At 42.2% G+C, this 18592-nt stretch overlaps 1 protein-coding gene across 1 annotated transcript in view; it reads left to right on the top strand.

Moving 5' to 3' along the window:
* NTS (neurotensin) overlaps positions 1-18592 on the top strand; it is a 72578-nt gene that overhangs the window by 49549 nt on the left and 4437 nt on the right. The gene's annotated exons all lie outside the window — the stretch shown is intronic.

Raw genomic sequence — 18592 nt, 5'->3', positions numbered from 1 at the left:
GATGATGGTGCATTTCACCACTGACACCTGGACAATCAAGCATGGCCAGGGGTGTTACATTTTGCTGACTGGGCACTGGATGACACTGGTGGCTGTTGGAGCAGGTTGGGAAGGGGCTGCTGCACAAATCTTGAAATCCCCAAGGCTTGTAGGACAAACCTCTGTGTCTAACACTTCTTCCACTTCTTCTGTCTCCTCCACCTTTGTTAGGGCCTCCAGCTTTGTCCTCAACCTCTCCCTTAATAAGACAGTGCAGAGAGAATTCCTCATACCTCCGTACTGAACAGCCAGGCCTCACCGTAATCAGGCAGTGTTTAAATTAATATGCCTTGAAGATCGCAGTCATGCAGCTTAAGAATTGTGGACAGGTATCAAAGCTGAGTTACAGCAAAGGATGTCTCCACTGAGCTTGGAGCCAGGGAAAGCTGTGTGCGATAGCGGTGCCAACCTGGTGGCAGCCCTACAGAGGTATTTCAGCCTACCAGTTAACCGGGTGATATGTGATGTGTCACACAGTGGAATTCCACTCTGCACATGTTGCAGTGATTGTGGCAGCAACAACGAGCCCTGGTGTTGAATAGGTAACAATATATAACTAAGATCCGGACTGTCATCGCACAGGTGGATGCAATGGGAGGGTTGATTACAGGGTGGATAACAGTGATCGAATAAACTGTTAATGAAGGTGTAGAAGCTGAGGAACAAATGAAGGAGGATGAGGAGGAAGAGGTGATGGGTGCGCAACAGTTAGGCAATGAAGAGGATAATGATCCCCTCTCTGTTGTTTGTGGTTGGTAGGAGGTGACAGAGGAAGCAAGCTTGAGTGTTACCCCACCATCAACACACAATGAACTTGGACCTCATGGAAGCACCTGACATATACAGTATGTGCCTTTTTGCTGCACTATCTGTAACATGATGCCCATATTGTTAGGATAGGGCTGACTTCTGGGTTGCCACTCTGGTAGATCCACTGTACAATAGTACATTTTGCCAGATGCTTTCCTGCCCGGAAATGGATGCGCCCATGCTGGAATATCAAAGCACGCTTGTAGACAATCTTAAAAGTGGTTTTCCCCAATACAACAATGAGACACATAGCATGTTTTGCACTATTAGACTTCCAACAGCAAGAACGTTGAGTTGTCAACGCAAAATCATTAGCAGCAGCAGCAGTGTGAGTTGCATAAGCAATTTCTGTGAGTCGTTTCACACACATTTTAGACCAGCCCATGAACCAACAGAACAGAGTACAAGTCTGACATATACTCAACAATTGGAAAGAGGATGGTGCAGGAGTATTTTGATCTCAATATCATTGCTATCAGGGGGGTTTGCCCCATTTGAATAGTGGCCTAAGCTTGCCTGTCATGCCTTGGAGGTTTTGTCGTGCCCTGCAGCCAGCATTCTCTCAGAATGTGTGTCCTCGCTGCTGGTGGTGTCCTGCTGGACAAGCACATCCGGCTGTCCTCTGAAAGTGTAGACCACCTAACTTTCATCAAGATGAACAAGTCATGGATCTCAAATGACTTTTGCACCCCAGTCAAAGACTGGGCAGACTAGATGATGGTGTCATTTTTAGTGTGCCGTATTGATCTCGCTTTATTCCATTCTGTGACACCTTTGTCATGACTTCTCTGGCTGCTGTTGCTACTGCTGCTGATGTTGCTAACAATTTTTTTAAATGTGCAGACTCCGAGTTGGGCCGCCATCTAATGTGTGGCCTGTATTGGAAGGGGTGTCAAAGCCCCATTATGCTATTTCTGCTCTGGGGAAATTGATACCACTTTAGTGATGTGTGGTAATAATTTTATTAAATATGGAGACTACAAGTTGGGTCTCCATCTGATGGGTTTTGTGTAGTCACAGGGGTGTCAGAGCCGCATTATAAAATTTCTACTGTGGGTCAATTGATCCCACTTTTCCTGGTGTCTGCCCCTAATTTTTGGAAATGCTTTGACTCTAAGTTGGGACTTTCATGTGTCTTGCCTGTAACAGTGAGACTCCCAGACCAGCTGGCCTACACTTACTTTCAGTCAACTACCTGTGTTAGGCTAGTTTTACATTTGCGTTAAAATCCGCAGCGTTTAAAACGCATCCGCAAGTGGTGAAAAAAACGCATGTAAACGCGTACAAACGCTGCGTTTTTTAGACGCATGCGTTGTTGCATGCAGTTAAAAAAACACCACGTTTGTACGCGTTTACATGCGTTTTTTTCCTGCGTTTGCGCTTTTGGTACGCATGATGAGAAATTCCACAAGAGAAAAATCAAGATCCAGACACCACCAATGGGACTACAGAGGGCGTGTATTATGACGAAACGCGGAACGGTATAAATGGCCCCCAAAAGAAATTCATGAATAGCTGGTTTTTGTTCATTCTGCTTCACAAAAATCGGAATGAAAAGCAATCAAAAATGTCACGTGCCCGAAAATGTTACCAATAAAAATGTCAACTCGTCCCGCAAAAAACAAGACCTCACATGACTCTGTGGACCAAAATATGGAAAAATTGTAGCTCTCAAAATGTGGTAACGCAAAAAATATTTTTTGGAATAAAAAGCGTCTTTCAGTGTGTGACAGCTGCCAATCATAAAAATCCACTAGAAAACCCCTATAAATAGAAATCAAACCCCGTTCATCAACTCCTTAGTTAGGGAAAAATTAAAAAATTAAAAAAATGTATTTATTTCCATTTTCGCCATTAGGGTTAGGGCTAGGGCTAGGGTTTGGATCCCGTTATCACCTTGATGGTGGCTTAGGGTTAGGGCTAGGGTTTTGATCCCTTTATCACCTTGATGGTGGCTTAGGGTTAGGGTTTGGATCCCTTTATCACCTTGATGGTGGCTTAGGGTTAGGGTTTGGATCCCTTTATCACCTTGATGGTGGGGGGTGGCTTATCAGTGTCTAGACTTGTTTTTCTCTATTGAAACGCATGCGTTCAAAAATGCATCCAAACGCATGTGCTTAAAAATGCATGCGTTTACATAGACAGCAATGTGGTTTTTTGACGCAAACCATGCGCAATTGAACGCATGCGTTTCCTTGCGGCAAATAGACACCTCTAGAAATTACTACATGTTGCATTTCCGCGCCAAGACGCAAGCAACTAAAAGACGCATGCGTCGTCAAATGCGGCAAAACGCGAACAAAAAAAATGCATGCGTTTTTAATGTTAAATATAGGAAAACACGACGCATGCATTTGTGAAACCAGCCTTGCTATCCTTAAATTTTTCTAACATGAGCAGTCTGCAAAGCTGATATTAGTGTCAACTAAGTGTGGCTGAGTAGAAGAGCAGTTTGAGCTGTTGCATGAGGTATCAGAGCTCCCAGCACAGCAGGTCTACACCAGTCTCTCACCCATATTTTAATTTGAACTTAAATTCAAAGCTGTAAATGCTGTCTCAGAACCTGTCTCATACATGGCCCATGCCTGACTGCTGCTGTAACATTATAAAGTTTGTGCGAAAAAGAACAAAAAGCCACACCAACAGCTGGTTTTTATCACCTGCACACACTCTTTCTATGTCCTCATAATGCGTAAATTCCCTTGCAGATATCGGGTGCTCACAATGAAAAAATCAAAACATGAAGTGCAACAGTCTTATAGAAAATGCGAGCACTCACCATTCGCTAAAATCCACTTCTTTATTGTGACACTAGCTGAAGAGCCCGGCGCTGCCTGGGCATAGTAAATATCTGTGGTTAGTTATAGCACGTCACTTCTCTTATTTTCCCATCACGCCTCTCATTTTCCCAATCACATCTTTAATTTTCCCCCTCACATCTCTCATTTTCTCCCTCACACCTCTCATTTTCTCCCTCACTCCTCTCATTCCCGCCTAACACTTGTCATTTCGACCTCACATCTGTCATTTTCCGATCACTACACTATTTTCCCTCACTCCTCTCATTTTGCACTCACACCTTTTCATTTTCACCTCACACCTCTCATTTTCACCTCAGTATATACATGTTTGTCATCTCCCTTATATATAGTATACACCTGTATGTCATCTCCTGTATATAGTATAAACCTGTATGTCATCTCCCCTGTATATAGTATATACCTGCTGTGTGTCATCTCCCCTGTATATAGTATATACCTGTATGTCATCTTCTATATATAGCATATACCTGTATGTCATCTCCTCCTGTATATAGTATATACCTGTAGGTAATCTGCTCCTGTATATAGTATATACCTGTGTGTCATCTCCTCATGTATATAGTATGTACCTGTATGTCATCTCCTCCTTTATATAGTATATACCTGTGTGTCATCTCTCCTGTATATAGTATATATCTGTGTGTCATCTCCCCTGTATATAGTATGTACCTGTGTGATCTCCTGTATTAGACCTCGTTAACACGTTATTTGCTCAGTATTTTTACCTCAGTATTTGTAAGATAAATTGGCAGCCTGATAAATCCCCAGCCAACAGGAAGCCCTCCCCCTGGCAGTATATATTAGCTCACACATACACATAATAGACAGGTCATGTGACTGACAGCTGCCGTATTTCCTATATGGTACATTTGTTGCTCTTGTAGTTTGTCTGCTTATTAATCAGATTTTTATTTTTGAAGGCTAATACCAGACTTGTGTGTGTTTTAGGGCGAGTTTCGTTTGTCAAGTTGTGTGTGTTGAGTTTTGTGTGGCGACATGCATGTAGCGACTTTTGTGAGATGAGTTTTGTGTGGCAACATGCGTGTAGCAACTTTTTGTGTGTCGAGTTGCATGTGACAGGTTAGTGTAGCAAGTTGTGTGCAGCAAGTTTTGCGCATGGCGAGTTTTGCGCGTGGTGAGTTTTATGTCTGGTGCCTTTTGAGTATGTGCAAGTTTTGTGTGAGGCAACTTTTGCATGTGTTGCAAATTTTGTTAATGTGGCAATTTTTCCGCGTGTGCAAGTTTTGCGTGTGGCGAGTTTTCCATGAGGTGAGTTTTGCACTTGTGGCGAGTTTTGCGTGAGCCTATTTTTTGCATGTGGCGAGTTTTGCGCGTGGTGAGTTTTGAGCGGCGACTTTTGTGTTTCGACTTTTATGTGGCGAGGTTGGTGTATGTGTGGTGAAATGTGTGCTGAGGGTGGTATATGTGTTCAAGCACGTGGTAGTGTGTGGCGCATTTTGTATGTGTGTTCATATCCCCGTGTGTGGTGAGTATCCCATGTCGGGGTCCCACCTTAGCAACTGTACGGTATATACTCTTTGGCACCATCGCTCTCACTCTTTAAGTCCCCCTTGTTCACATCTGGCAGCTGTCAATTTGCCTCCAACAGTTTTCCTTTCACTTTTCCCCATTATGTAGATAGGAGAAAAATAGTTTGGTGAATTGGAAAGCGCGGAGTTAAAATTTCACCTCACAACATAGCCTATGATGCTCTCAGGGTCCAGACGTGTGACTGTGCAAAATTTTGTGGCTGTAGCTGCGATGCCTCCAACACTTTTCATTTCACTTTTTCCCCATTATGTAGATAGGGGCAAAATTGTTTGGTGAATTGGAAAGCGCGGAGTTAAAATTTCACCTCACAACGTAGCCTATGACGCTCTCAGGGTCCAGACGTGTGACTGTGCAAAATTTTGTTTCTGTAGCTGCGACGCCTCCAACACTTTTCCTTTCACTTTTTTCCCCATTATGTAGATAGGGGCAAAATTGTTTGGTGAATTGGAAAGTGCGGGGTTAAAATTTCACCTCACAACTTAGCCTATGACGCTCTCTGGGTCCAGACATGTGACTGTGCAAAATTTTGTTGCTGTAGCTGCGATGCTTCCAACACTTTTCCTTTCACTTTTGTCCCCATTATGTAGATAGGGGCAAAATTGTTTGGTGAATTGGAACGCGCGGGGTTAAAATTTTGCCTCACAACATAGCCTATGACGCTCTCGGGGTCCAGACGTGTGACTGTGCAAAATTTTGTGGCTATAGCTGCGACGGTGCAGATGCCAATCCCGGACATACACACACATACACACACACACACACACACATTCAGCTTTATATAGTAGATGTAGTCAAAAGGCAGGAAGTCAGGGAAAAAACGTGATTCCACAAGACGATGGCCGTTTCGCGCTGCCGCGCTTCCACGTCCACATTCGCCAGAAGACTCGCTACACTCATCAGGAGGGCGTTAAACTAGAAGAAGAGGGGACGGGAAGAAAAACATTAGACTCGAACAAAGACGACCCAGGAAAACATACTCAGAAGGGAGGTAAGAACATTTCTAAAACAATTCACAGTGAGGAGATTGGAACAAAACAAAATCCTCTAAACTGCATGCTCGCAAACGCCAGAAGCCTGACAAACAAGATGGAAGAACTAGAAGCAGAAATATCTACAGGTAACTTTGACATAGTGGGAATAACCGAGACATGGTTAGATGAAAGCTATGACTGGGCAGTTAACTTACAGGGTTACAGTCTGTTTAGAAAGGATCGTAAAAATCGGAGAGGAGGAGGGGTTTGTCTCTATGTAAAGTCTTGTCTAAAGTCCACTTTAAGGGAGGATATCAGCGAAGGGAATGAGGATGTCGAGTCCATATGGGTCGAAATTCATGGAGGGAAAAATGGTAACAAAATTCTCATTGGGGTCTGTTACAAACCCCCAAATATAACAGAAAGCATGGAAAGTCTACTTCTAAAGCAGATAGATGAAGCTGCAACCCATAATGAGGTCCTGGTTATGGGGGACTTTAACTACCCGGATATTAACTGGGAAACAGAAACCTGTGAAACCCATAAAGGCAACAGGTTTCTGCTAATAACCAAGAAAAATTATCTTTCACAATTGGTGCAGAATCCAACCAGAGGAGCAGCACTTTTAGACCTAATACTATCTAATAGACCTGACAGAATAACAAATCTGCAGGTGGTTGGGCATTTAGGAAATAGCGACCACAATATTGTGCAGTTTCACCTGTCTATCACTAGGGGGACTTGTCAGGGAGTCACAAAAACACTGAACTTTAGGAAGGCAAAGTTTGACCAGCTTAGAGATGCCCTTAATCTGGTAGACTGGGACAATATCCTCAGAAATGAGAATACAGATAATAAATGGGAAATGTTTAAGAACATCCTAAATAGGCAGTGTAAGCGGTTTATACCTTGTGGGAATAAAAGGACTAGAAATAGGAAAAACCCAATGTGGCTAAACAAAGAAGTAAGACAGGCAATTAACAGTAAAAAGAAAGCATTTGCACTACTAAAGCAGGATGGCACCATTGAAGCTCTAAAAAACTATAGGGAGAAAAATACTTTATCTAAAAAACTAATTAAAGCTGCCAAAAAGGAAACAGAGAAGCACATTGCTAAGGAGAGTAAAACTAATCCCAAACTGTTCTTCAACTATATCAATAGTAAAAGAATAAAAACTGAAAATGTAGGCCCCTTAAAAAATAGTGAGGAAAGAATGGTTGTAGATGACGAGGAAAAAGCTAACATATTAAACACCTTCTTCTCCACGGTATTCACGGTGGAAAATGAAATGCTAGGTGAAATCCCAAGAAACAATGAAAACCCTATATTAAGGGTCACCAATCTAACCCAAGAAGAGGTGCGAAACCGGCTAAATAAGATTAAAATAGATAAATCTCCGGGTCCGGATGGCATACACCCACGAGTACTAAGAGAACTAAGTAATGTAATAGATAAACCATTATTTCTTATTTTTAGTGACTCTATAGCGACAGGGTCTATTCCGCAGGACTGGCGCATAGCAAATGTGGTGCCAATATTCAAAAAGGGCTCTAAAAGTGAACCTGGAAATTATAGGCCAGTAAGTCTAACCTCTATTGTTGGTAAAATATTTGAAGGGTTTCTGAGGGATGTTATTCTGGATTATCTCAATGAGAATAACTGTTTAACTCCATATCAGCATGGGTTTATGAGAAATCGCTCCTGTCAAACCAATCTAATCAGTTTTTATGAAGAGGTAAGCTATAGACTGGACCACGGTGAGTCATTGGACGTGGTATATCTCGATTTTTCCAAAGCGTTTGATACCGTGCCGCACAAGAGGTTGGTACACAAAATGAGAATGCTTGGTCTGGGGGAAAATGTGTGTAAATGGGTTAGTAACTGGCTTAGTGATAGAAAGCAGAGGGTGGTTATAAATGGTATAGTCTCTAACTGGGTCGCTGTGACCAGTGGGGTACCGCAGGGGTCAGTATTGGGACCTGTTCTCTTCAACATATTCATTAATGATCTGGTAGAAGGTTTACACAGTAAAATATCAATATTTGCAGATGATACAAAACTATGTAAAGCAGTTAATACAAGAGAAGATAGTATTCTGCTACAGATGGATCTGGATAAGTTGGAAACTTGGGCTGAAAGGTGGCAGATGAGGTTTAACAATGATAAATGTAAGGTTATACACATGGGAAGAGGGAATCAATATCACCATTACACACTGAACGGGAAACCACTGGGTAAATCTGACAGGGAGAAGGACTTGGGGATCCTAGTTAATGATAAACTTACCTGGAGCAGCCAGTGCCAGGCAGCAGCTGCCAAGGCAAACAGGATCATGGGGTGCATTAAAAGAGGTCTGGATACACATGATGAGAGCATTATACTGCCTCTGTACAAATCCCTAGTTAGACCGCACATGGAGTACTGTGTCCAGTTTTGGGCACCGGTGCTCAGGAAGGATATAATGGAACTAGAGAGAGTACAAAGGAGGGCAACAAAATTAATAAAGGGGATGGGAGAACTACAATACCCAGATAGATTAGCGAAATTAGGATTATTTAGTCTAGAAAAAAGACGACTGAGGGGCGATCTAATAACCATGTATAAGTATATAAGGGGACAATACAAATATCTCGCTGAGGATCTGTTTATACCAAGGAAGGTGACGGGCACAAGGGGGCATTCTTTGCGTCTGGAGGAGAGAAGGTTTTTCCACCAACATAGAAGAGGATTCTTTACTGTTAGGGCAGTGAGAATCTGGAATTGCTTGCCTGAGGAGGTGGTGATGGCGAACTCAGTCGAGGGGTTCAAGAGAGGCCTGGATGTCTTCCTGGAGCAGAACAATATTGTATCATACAATTATTAGGTTCTGTAGAAGGACGTAGATCTGGGGATTTATTATGATGGAATATAGGCTGAACTGGATGGACAAATGTCTTTTTTCGGCCTTACTAACTATGTTACTATGTTACTATGTTACTATGTTGTAGAAGTATCTAAAATTGGTTGAAAGGGATAATAAGATCTCTGCTCATGATGAGGAGTCCCTCACTGAAAATGACTACAGTATCTAGTGTTTTAGTTATCCATGTAATTTTTCCATGATTTGAGGCATATATGATGCATAATGTGATAAGAGTGTTAGCTACTTAACCTTTTGCAAAAAATATATCTGCCATCTGGATCTGAGAGGGTGAACTTCAACATGAAGGGCAGGCCTTCACGGCTAGCAACTACTATTAAACCAAGTTGGGAATGTGCAATGAGATAGACCAGGAATGCGGCGTTTTTTTAAATTAGATTCTTGTAAAAAGTAATTTTTGTTTTCTTTTTTCATAAAAGTGTCATTATCTTGTTACGCTTAGCAGAGAGTTAATGCCCTGCACGTTAAATGAAGCCACTATAATAGAGTTAGAGGAAGTCAATTTAGTGATTATGAATGAAGACATGAATGTTTGATGGACCGGATTTGTACCTAAAACTACATAAGAACATACACTTATTATCAAAAAAGGTGTTCAGAGGGGGCATACTATCCCTTGGAACCAGATAAGGCAGTCCAAGTGTGATCCTTCTTGTAACCCAGAAATGAAATGGTAGTAAATAAAATATTGGCATGGCTTCTAATAAAATGGCTAGGGAGTGGAAAGAAGAGGGGTGGTGTAAGTCCAATGACTTGCAGAGGGGATAGTCAATGAAAAAGAGTGATGAAGGAAATAAAAGGTAGTGAACCCCAGGCTCTTGTGTCAAAGGTCATGAGCTTGAAAATGACTTTTTCTTTGGCTTCATGGAGGTGGGTGCCTTCACACTTGTTTCCTGGCATTGGGAGAAGAGTTTTTTTGCTTTCTGTAGCTGAGGGAAATCAAACCCAGCACACAGTAGTATCCAGGAAGAGTCTTCAACTAGGGGGTTTTGTAGGGTACCCCAATCTTTTTAAAGGTCTTCTGGGGTATGAATTTTTTGTCTTTCATCTTTAATTACTACTAGGCCAAATGGGAATAGCCACCTAATTAAGCTTGTTGGCTGTAAAGATGTCCAGGAGTAGTTTAATTTTCCTTCATTTGGCCAAAGTGGAAGGTACAATATATTGGAAGAGATAATGATTCTCTTGACCCAGCGAGGACAGCTGAAGTATCTACAAAACTTAGTAGACTGCATTTCAAATCACGTTCTGTGTCAGAAGGCTTTGGTTTAGATTTTAGAGCGCTATAAATTGTCTCAATTGTTATTTTTTAAACTCTTTCTGTCCTTTTTCTAGAGATCATGGAGCAAAGGATAAAGGAATTCCTTTAAGTCTGATGTTCTGACATCTGTGCTTTTCTGATCTTCCAGGGCCAGAATGGCAGTGTTGAGCTGATGTTGGTGATAGATCACTTGTTCTCTTAGGTGTTTGAGAAGTACATAAGGTCCATCTGAGAAGTCTCTTGGAATTCGACTATGTGTCCAACTTGTTTTCGATCCGATCTCAGGCCAAAAAGTTCTTACAGTAAGGGTTTCATAGCATAAACCAGAGATTTTTTGAGAAAGGACCTCGAGATAGGAGCAGAGTCTGTGGATAGTGATTTACTTTCGTAGTTGTTGTTGCTGGAATCAGATTTCCCCCATTAATGTTGCACCAAGGGTGTGTGAAGATTATTTTTTTGAGGGTGATTGAGGGGTAGAAAATTTTCTCCTTAAAAATTTGACTACTTTACCTTGTTTATGAGAAGCAGAATTTTCAGAGAAGTCTTTTGTGCGTTCTTTGCTAGATTTGACCAGTTTTGATTCTGATCACCTGTCAGGAAGAATCACTTCATAGAAGGGTGTCTATGCATACATTTCTTTTAGATTGTTTTTGTGGGTTAGCAGTGTCATTCAGTGTGACACCTAGGTAAATTCCTGAGTTGCACATAGAAATAGCTAAGGATAGGAAATACAGTAAGTACCACTATCTAAGTGAATAGAAGTTGCATTATTCTCCGTTGAACAGACGATGACAGTAATGTAGTTATAGAAATAATATTGTGTAGTATTGAGGTGTAAACTGCAGATTTTAATAAAAGAGTCTGATTGTAATTTTGCCAACTTTGTGACCACTAGATAGGTATTTTGTTGGCTTTACTTGTGCAGAACAGGGAAGATTTGTTAGAATCTGTTTAGTTTGCTACTATCCGCCATTTTCTTGTGGAGTTCTGGCTTCTGGTCTTTTTCCTCTGGTCCTGTGTTTGTCTTGGGTCAGGTGTTTGTATCACTCTTTATTAACCAGCACCTGCCTCCCAGTCCTTGCTGGACAACAGTGATAATCTGCTTGAGCTCTAGCTTGGTGCTTTGCTTAGTGTTCTGTGTATGTTATTTGTGCAGTACTGGTGCCTCTGGTTCTCCTAGCCTTAGTTTCTGTTTTCTATTGGTTTCTTCAGCCTTCTCTGTGTTTTCTACTAGGAGGTGACCCATTTTTGTACCCAGTCCTTAATTCTTTTCGGGTACCCCTTCCCCTTATCTATAGGTCTTCGCTTGAGACTAACCTAGGATCGTCGGTGGGTGTATTCGCAAGGAATGGGTCGCCCACTCCATCGTAGGGTTTCAGCCTAGTCATAGTGCACGGTCAGTTTTCCCCCTTCTACCTTAGTCCTGTGTTGCAGATTTATAACAAGATTCCTATGCGGTACTTGCACTAGTGCGGAGAAAGGGGTGGATAAAATGGGGGTTGTAGTTGTAGTTCTGCTTCTCCAGTACTTCTAAAAATGGCGTATTTTGTTACCAAAATGCAGTTGGTTTGTATTATGCCAGCAATGTCCGAGTTACTGTGTAAATTTTCCATCATAGTCCTAAGTGTTCTCGTCACCCAGATCAGAAAATAGAGATTAGCTAAGTATAAATATAATGCAGAAGCCTCGGCGTGTTAAGGGGCTCTAATAACTGTTTCTACCCTCCACTCACTCACCAAGTACAGCGTTCTCAGCTGATGTAGGCCCTTCACTGAAGCTACAGCCCACAATTCAGTAACACCCCCTGAGGTTGCGCTCTTTGCTGCAGGATCCTGTGGTCCTGTGTGAAGAAGCTTCAGTCTCCGGGCACTTTAATGCTGCTAAATGGAGGTGAAATGGACCTAGGAGAGGGAACTTCTACATATATATATACTTCTATATATATATATACAGTACAGACCAAAAGTTTGGACACACATTCTCATTTATAGATTTTTCTGTATTTTCATGACTATGAAAATTGTAAAATCACGCTGAAGGCATCAAAACTATGCATTAAAACATGTGGAATTATATACTTAACAAAAAAGGGTGAAACAACTAAAAATATGTCTTATATTCTAGGTTCTTCACAGTAGCCACCTTTTGCTCTGATGACTGCTTTGCACACTCTTGGCATTCTCTTGATGAGCTTCAAGTGGTAGTCACCGGAAATGGTTTTCACTTCATAGGTATGACCTGTCATTTTTAATAAGTGGGATTTCTTGCCTTATAAATGAGGTTGGGACCATCCGTTGTGTTGTGCAGAAGTCTGGTGGAGACACAGCTGATAGTCCTACTGAATAGACTGTTATAATTTGTGTTATGGCAAGAAAAAAGCATCATTACTTTAAGAAATGAAGGTCAGTCAGTCTGAAAAATTGGGAAAACTTTGAAAGTGTCCCCAAGTGCAGTTGCAAAAACCATCAAGCGCTACAAAGAAACTGGTTCACATGAAGACAGCCCCAGGAAAGGAAGACCAAGAGTCACCTCTGCTTCTGAGGATAAGTTTATTCGAGTCACCAGTCTCAGAAATTGCAGGTTAACAGCAGCTCAGATTAGAGACCAGGTCAATGCCACACAGAGTTCTAGCAGCAGACACATCTCTACAACAACTGTTAAGAGGAGACTTTGTGCAGCAGGCCTTCATGGTAAAATAGCTGCTAGGAAACCACTGCTAAGGACAGGCAACAAGCAGAAGAGACTTGTTTGGGCTAAAGAACACAAAGAATGGACATTAAACCAGTGGAAATCTGTGCTTTGGTCTGATGAGCCCAAATTTGAGATCTTTGGTTCCAACCACCGTGTCTTTGTGTGATGCAGAAAAGGTGAATGGATGGACTATACATGCCTGGTTTTCAACTTAAATCATGGAGGAGGAGGTGTGATGGTGAGGGGGTGCTTTGATGGTGACACTGTTGGGGATTTATTCACAATTGAAGGCACACTTAACCAGCATGGCTACCACAGCATCTTGCAGCGGCATGCTATTCCATCCGGTTTGCGTTTAGTTGGACCATCATCCACAGTCACCAGACCTGAACCCAATCGAGATGGTTTGGGGTGAGCTGGACTGCAAAGTGAAGGCAAAAAGGGCCAACAAGTGCTAAGCATCTCTGGGAACGCCTTCAAGATTGTTGGAAGACCATCTCCGATGACTACCTCTTGAAGCTCATCAGGAGAATGCCAAGAGTGTGCAAAGCAGTCATCAAAGCAAAAGGTGGCTACTTTGAAGAACCTAGAATATAAGAAATATTTTCAGTTGTTTCACACTTTTTTGTTAAGTATATAATTCCACATGTGTTAATTCATAGTTTTGATGCCTTCAGTGTGAATGTGCAATTTCCATAGTCATGAAAATACAGAAAAATCTTTCAATGAGAAGGTGTGTCCAAACTTTTGGTCTGTACTGTATATATGATTCAAACTCTGATCATGTTACAGTGGCTCCTAACCAAACAACTCTATCATGATCATGCCTCTTATATGCCTACTAGCTATTGAACCCGTTCTATGCCCGGGTGGCGAGCATTTATATTGGTATATGGTCTCCATCCTGGTATGTGCTGCTCCATCCTGCGTCCCCATCCTGTCATGAGCTGCTCCATCCTGCGTCCCCATCCTGTCATGAGCTGCTCCATCCTGCGTCCCCATCCTGTCATGTGCTGCATCCATCCTGCACCCCCATTCTGACATGTGCTGCTCCCATCCTGCACCCCCATTCTGACATGTGCTGCTCCATCCTGCGTCCCCATCCTGTTATGTGCTGCACCCATCCTGCCATGTGTTGCACCCATCTTGCGCCCCCATTCTGTCATGTGTTGCACCCATCCTGCTCCCCCATTCTGTCATGTGCTGCTCCCATCCTGCGCCCCCATTGTGACATGTGCTGCTCCCATCCTGCGCCCCCATCCTGTCATGTGCTGCTCCCATCCTGTGCCCCCGTTCTGTCATGTGCTGCTCCCATCCTGTGCCCCTGTTCTGTCATGTGCTGCTCCCATCCTGTGCCCCTGTTCTGTCATGTGCTGCTCCCATCCTGCGCCCGTTCTGTCATGTGCTGCTTCCATCCTGCACCCTCGTTCTGTCATGTGCTGCCCTATTCTGTCATGTGCTGCTCCCATCCTGCGCCCCCGTTCTGTCATGTGCTGCTCCCATCCTGCGCCACCATTCTTTAATTTGCTTCTCCCATCCATATGCCCCATACGCTGCTCCATTATGGTTGATGGCCCCCATAAGCTGCTCCATAGTATATGCCCCCGTACACTGCTCCATTATGGTTTATGGCCCCCATAAGATGCTCCATAGTGTATGCCCCCCGTACACTGCTCCATAAAGGTTTATGGCCCCCATAAGATGCTCCATAGTGTATGCCCCCATACACTGCTCCATAAAGGTTTATGGCCCCCATAAGACGCTCCAGTGTGTATGCCCCCATACACTGCTCCATAAAGGTTTATGGCCCCCATAAGACGCTCCAGTGTGTATGCCCCCGTACACTGCTCCATAAAGGTTTATGGCCCCCATAAGACGCTCCAGTGTGTATGCCCCCGTACACTGCTCCATAAAGGTTTATGGCCCCCATAAGACGCCCCAGTGTGTATGCCCCCGTACACTGCTCCATTATGGTTTATGGCCCCCATAAGATGCTCCATAATATATGCCCCTGTACACTGCTCCATTATGGTTGATGGCCCCATAGGATGCTCCGTAGGCTTATATGCCCCGTATGCTGCTGCGATATATAAAAAAAAAATACCATACTCACCTATCGTCGCTGGGCGCCGAGTGCTGGGGGCCTGAGCAGGCGGGGACACTGGCGCGCTGTGGGGGTCAGGTGCCGGTATCGCCGCTAGCTCAGGCCCCCCAGCACTTGCTATATTCACCTGTCCCCCGTTCCAGTGCTGCGCACCATTTTCCGGCTCCTCTGGCTGTGACTGGTCAGTCAGAGGGCGGCGCCGGCGCGCATTAAGCACGTCATTGCGCCCTCTGAACTGTTAACGTCACAGCAGAGGACCCGGGAGATGGAGCCACATGCAGCGCTGGAATGGGGGACAGGTGAATATACTCACCCTCCTGGCGCGTCCACAGTCCCTGCCTCTCCGGCGGAGATCGAGGTGTGCGTTCAGTGCTTACGCATACCGCGATCTCCTGGAAGCGTCACTCTGTGGGGGCCAGACTGCGCCGGCGCTTGCGCTTGCGCAGTCTATAAAGGCTTCGCACAGAGTGACGCTCCCAGCGTTATATTATAAATGTCAGTTTGCTAAGTTTTATAACTGCTGTTGGAGGCAGGAGCTAACTGTGTGAAATGTCAACTGCACCGAGTGTTGCAGGCTCAGCTCCTGAGCCCACTTGATACACCCACATGATCTCAATGACATACTAACATGTCCTGATCAGTGAAGGTGTTATGATAAAGTAATAATTGCAATGATTTTTATCTATAGTGACATATCATGCAGACAATGTACCTTGACCTTTGAAAACGGTGTCAATGTTCAGGGTCAACATGGGCACCAGTCTCTCATTCTGTAATTCATTTATGTAATAAATCATAGAATAACTGCAAGTTATCACATATGCTATATGTCAGCCTATCTCAAATACCAAAATCTCAAATGTTTTTCACTGACTAATCCAATTGGATTGAGATTTTTTTAAAATATGACTTTTAATAATAACAATATTAAAATATTCTTTTTACTGCAATAGTGGAGTTTAAAACGATGCCAGATTCGCAACGATATCTCTGTGGTATATTTTATGGAGACTGTGGTTCCAATGCAGATATTAACCTGACTAATAAAGTAAAATAAAAAAGGTAGTATCATATCCCTATTAGTATCCAGACAAAATGCCTATTACGGCTATTTGTTTCAGGCTATAAAATTTACATTGGCTAGACTTGTAAAACCTACAAGAGAAAAAATGAGCAAAAACCCAGCTGTAACTAAGTAAATAAAAAGCAAAAAGTGCATGTCAATAACAGAGTTTTTAGTAATGTACTGGTTTTGATCAATCACAAATAGCATAAAAGCCATCCCACCAAGACAAGGTAACTCTGATCGGCTAGACTTGGCCTACCTGGGGGGTAAACCTGAATGTCTGAATACAAGCAGCAAAGGGGACAAAATATCTATTTAGCTATCTTTGAATTAAATTCACTCTCAAACTGATTTGACTAGGGGTTTAATACTACAATTGAAGACAGCTTGATGACAGGTTGATGACAGCTTTGACTTTAAAAATCTCAGCTGCCATTATCTCCTGGGGTTAGTTAAGGAAAGGTGTCTATCAGACACCCTATTACTAACATGTTAATATAAAAATAACACATAGACACAGATATAAAAACACTTTATTTGAATAAAGACTTCCCCCACTATCCCTCGTTCAACAATTTATTGCAAAAAATGAAAAAATTTCCCAAAATTTTTTTTAATTTGACATGCTGAACAAAACTGTTGCTTTAAAAGGGATCTGCCATTGAATCTAATATACACTCTTTAAATTTGAGTGATTATTATATTGCCATAAGCTGAACATTGCAGAAACCGAAAACACTTCCCTGTAACATAAATTATCCATTTTGCTGATAGCTCTTATATGAGCAAGAAAAGTGCCATTTTTTTGCAGTCTTGTAATCCATTATTTGCTGTCTTGTTTTCATTAGATCATCTAAAAGTTGACCTATTTTTGATTCTCTGTCACCTTGACAGATTGTAATAAAAAAATCTGCTAATACATCTGTTGAAAGTTGAAAGATGTGACTTCCCTTGACAAACTTTATGTCAACTCTTTTAACCACAACACTTTGTTGAGGTTGTAAACATTTGGTTATCCAGCAGGATAGTGAATTGAAAAATGTAGTCAGCAGTTCCTGCAAGATGAAGACATTGAAGCTACGGACTGGCCCGCCCGTCCCCCAGACCGAATCCGATTGAACACATCTGGGACATCATGTCTCGCACCATCCACTAACGTCACATTGCACCACAGACTGTCCAGGAATTGGCAGATGCTTTAGTCCAGGTCTGGGAGGAGATCCATCAGGAAACCATCCGCCGCCTCATCAGGAGCATGCCCAGGTGTTGTAGGGAGATCATAAAGGCACGAGGAGGCCACACACACTACTGAGCATCTTTTCCTTGTCTTGAGGCATTTCCACTGAAGTTGGATAAGCCTGTAACTTCATTTTCCATTGATTTTGAGCATCATTCCAACACCAGACCTCCGTGGGATAATAGTTGCGATTTACGTTGATCATTTTTAGGTTTTATTGTTCTCAACACATTCCACTATGTAATGAATAAAGATTTACAACTGGAATATTTCATTCAATCATATCTAGGATGTGGAATTTTAGTGTAACCTTTATTTTTTTGAGCAGTGTATATTCATATGTACTTACAGTAACAAGGAAAAATAGCAGCACAGTCCTAAAGTTGTGGGTGCAATACTTCCACAAGGATCCAGCCCTGGGGCCTCCAAATGTCGGAAAAATAGATTTAGAAACAGCACTCAAATGGAAATATATGAAAAAGTGAACTTTATTAACACAGACTCAAGCAACATTTCAGCTTCTCATTTGAAGCCTTTCTCAAGCATAATATATGATACCTAATACACATATTTATGTCACTGCAATTACAGCTTAATTGATTATAGGCAAATATAAATGGTGCAATTCATAGTGATTTGTATATAAATACATAAGTCAAATCTATACAGGCATAATTATATCATATGTGAATACAGTGATAGAAATACAAGTGTATAATCCTACAATAAGATAATGAATGATATGATAACCCTAGATTCAGTTTCAGGCAAGCCCATTAAAATCAATGGAGACCCAAACTTTGGAGCTGGAAAATCTCTCTGTCTCTCCATGTGTTATGCATGAGAAAGGCTTCAAATGAGAAGCTGAAATGGAGCATGTATTTTTTGGGAGTAAAGCCCACCTTTTTCACTGATTTCAATAGGAGTGCTTCTTCTAATCGCAGTTTTCTATATTTATATACATATAGATATTTTTGCACATTGGTTTCTAAACCTTTTGCACGGTACCTTTCATATGTGTATATAAAGTGCAAATTCATTAAAAAATGCATTATTGCTGGTGCTATAAAAAAGAAAATTGATATAAGGTATGTGCCATGTATAAGAGTATACTAAAATC

The sequence above is a fragment of the Ranitomeya imitator genome, chromosome 4 (genome assembly GCF_032444005.1).
Source record: "Ranitomeya imitator isolate aRanImi1 chromosome 4, aRanImi1.pri, whole genome shotgun sequence".
NCBI lineage: Eukaryota > Metazoa > Chordata > Amphibia > Anura > Dendrobatidae > Ranitomeya > Ranitomeya imitator.
This window is presented reverse-complemented; position numbering and strand designations above follow the sequence as displayed.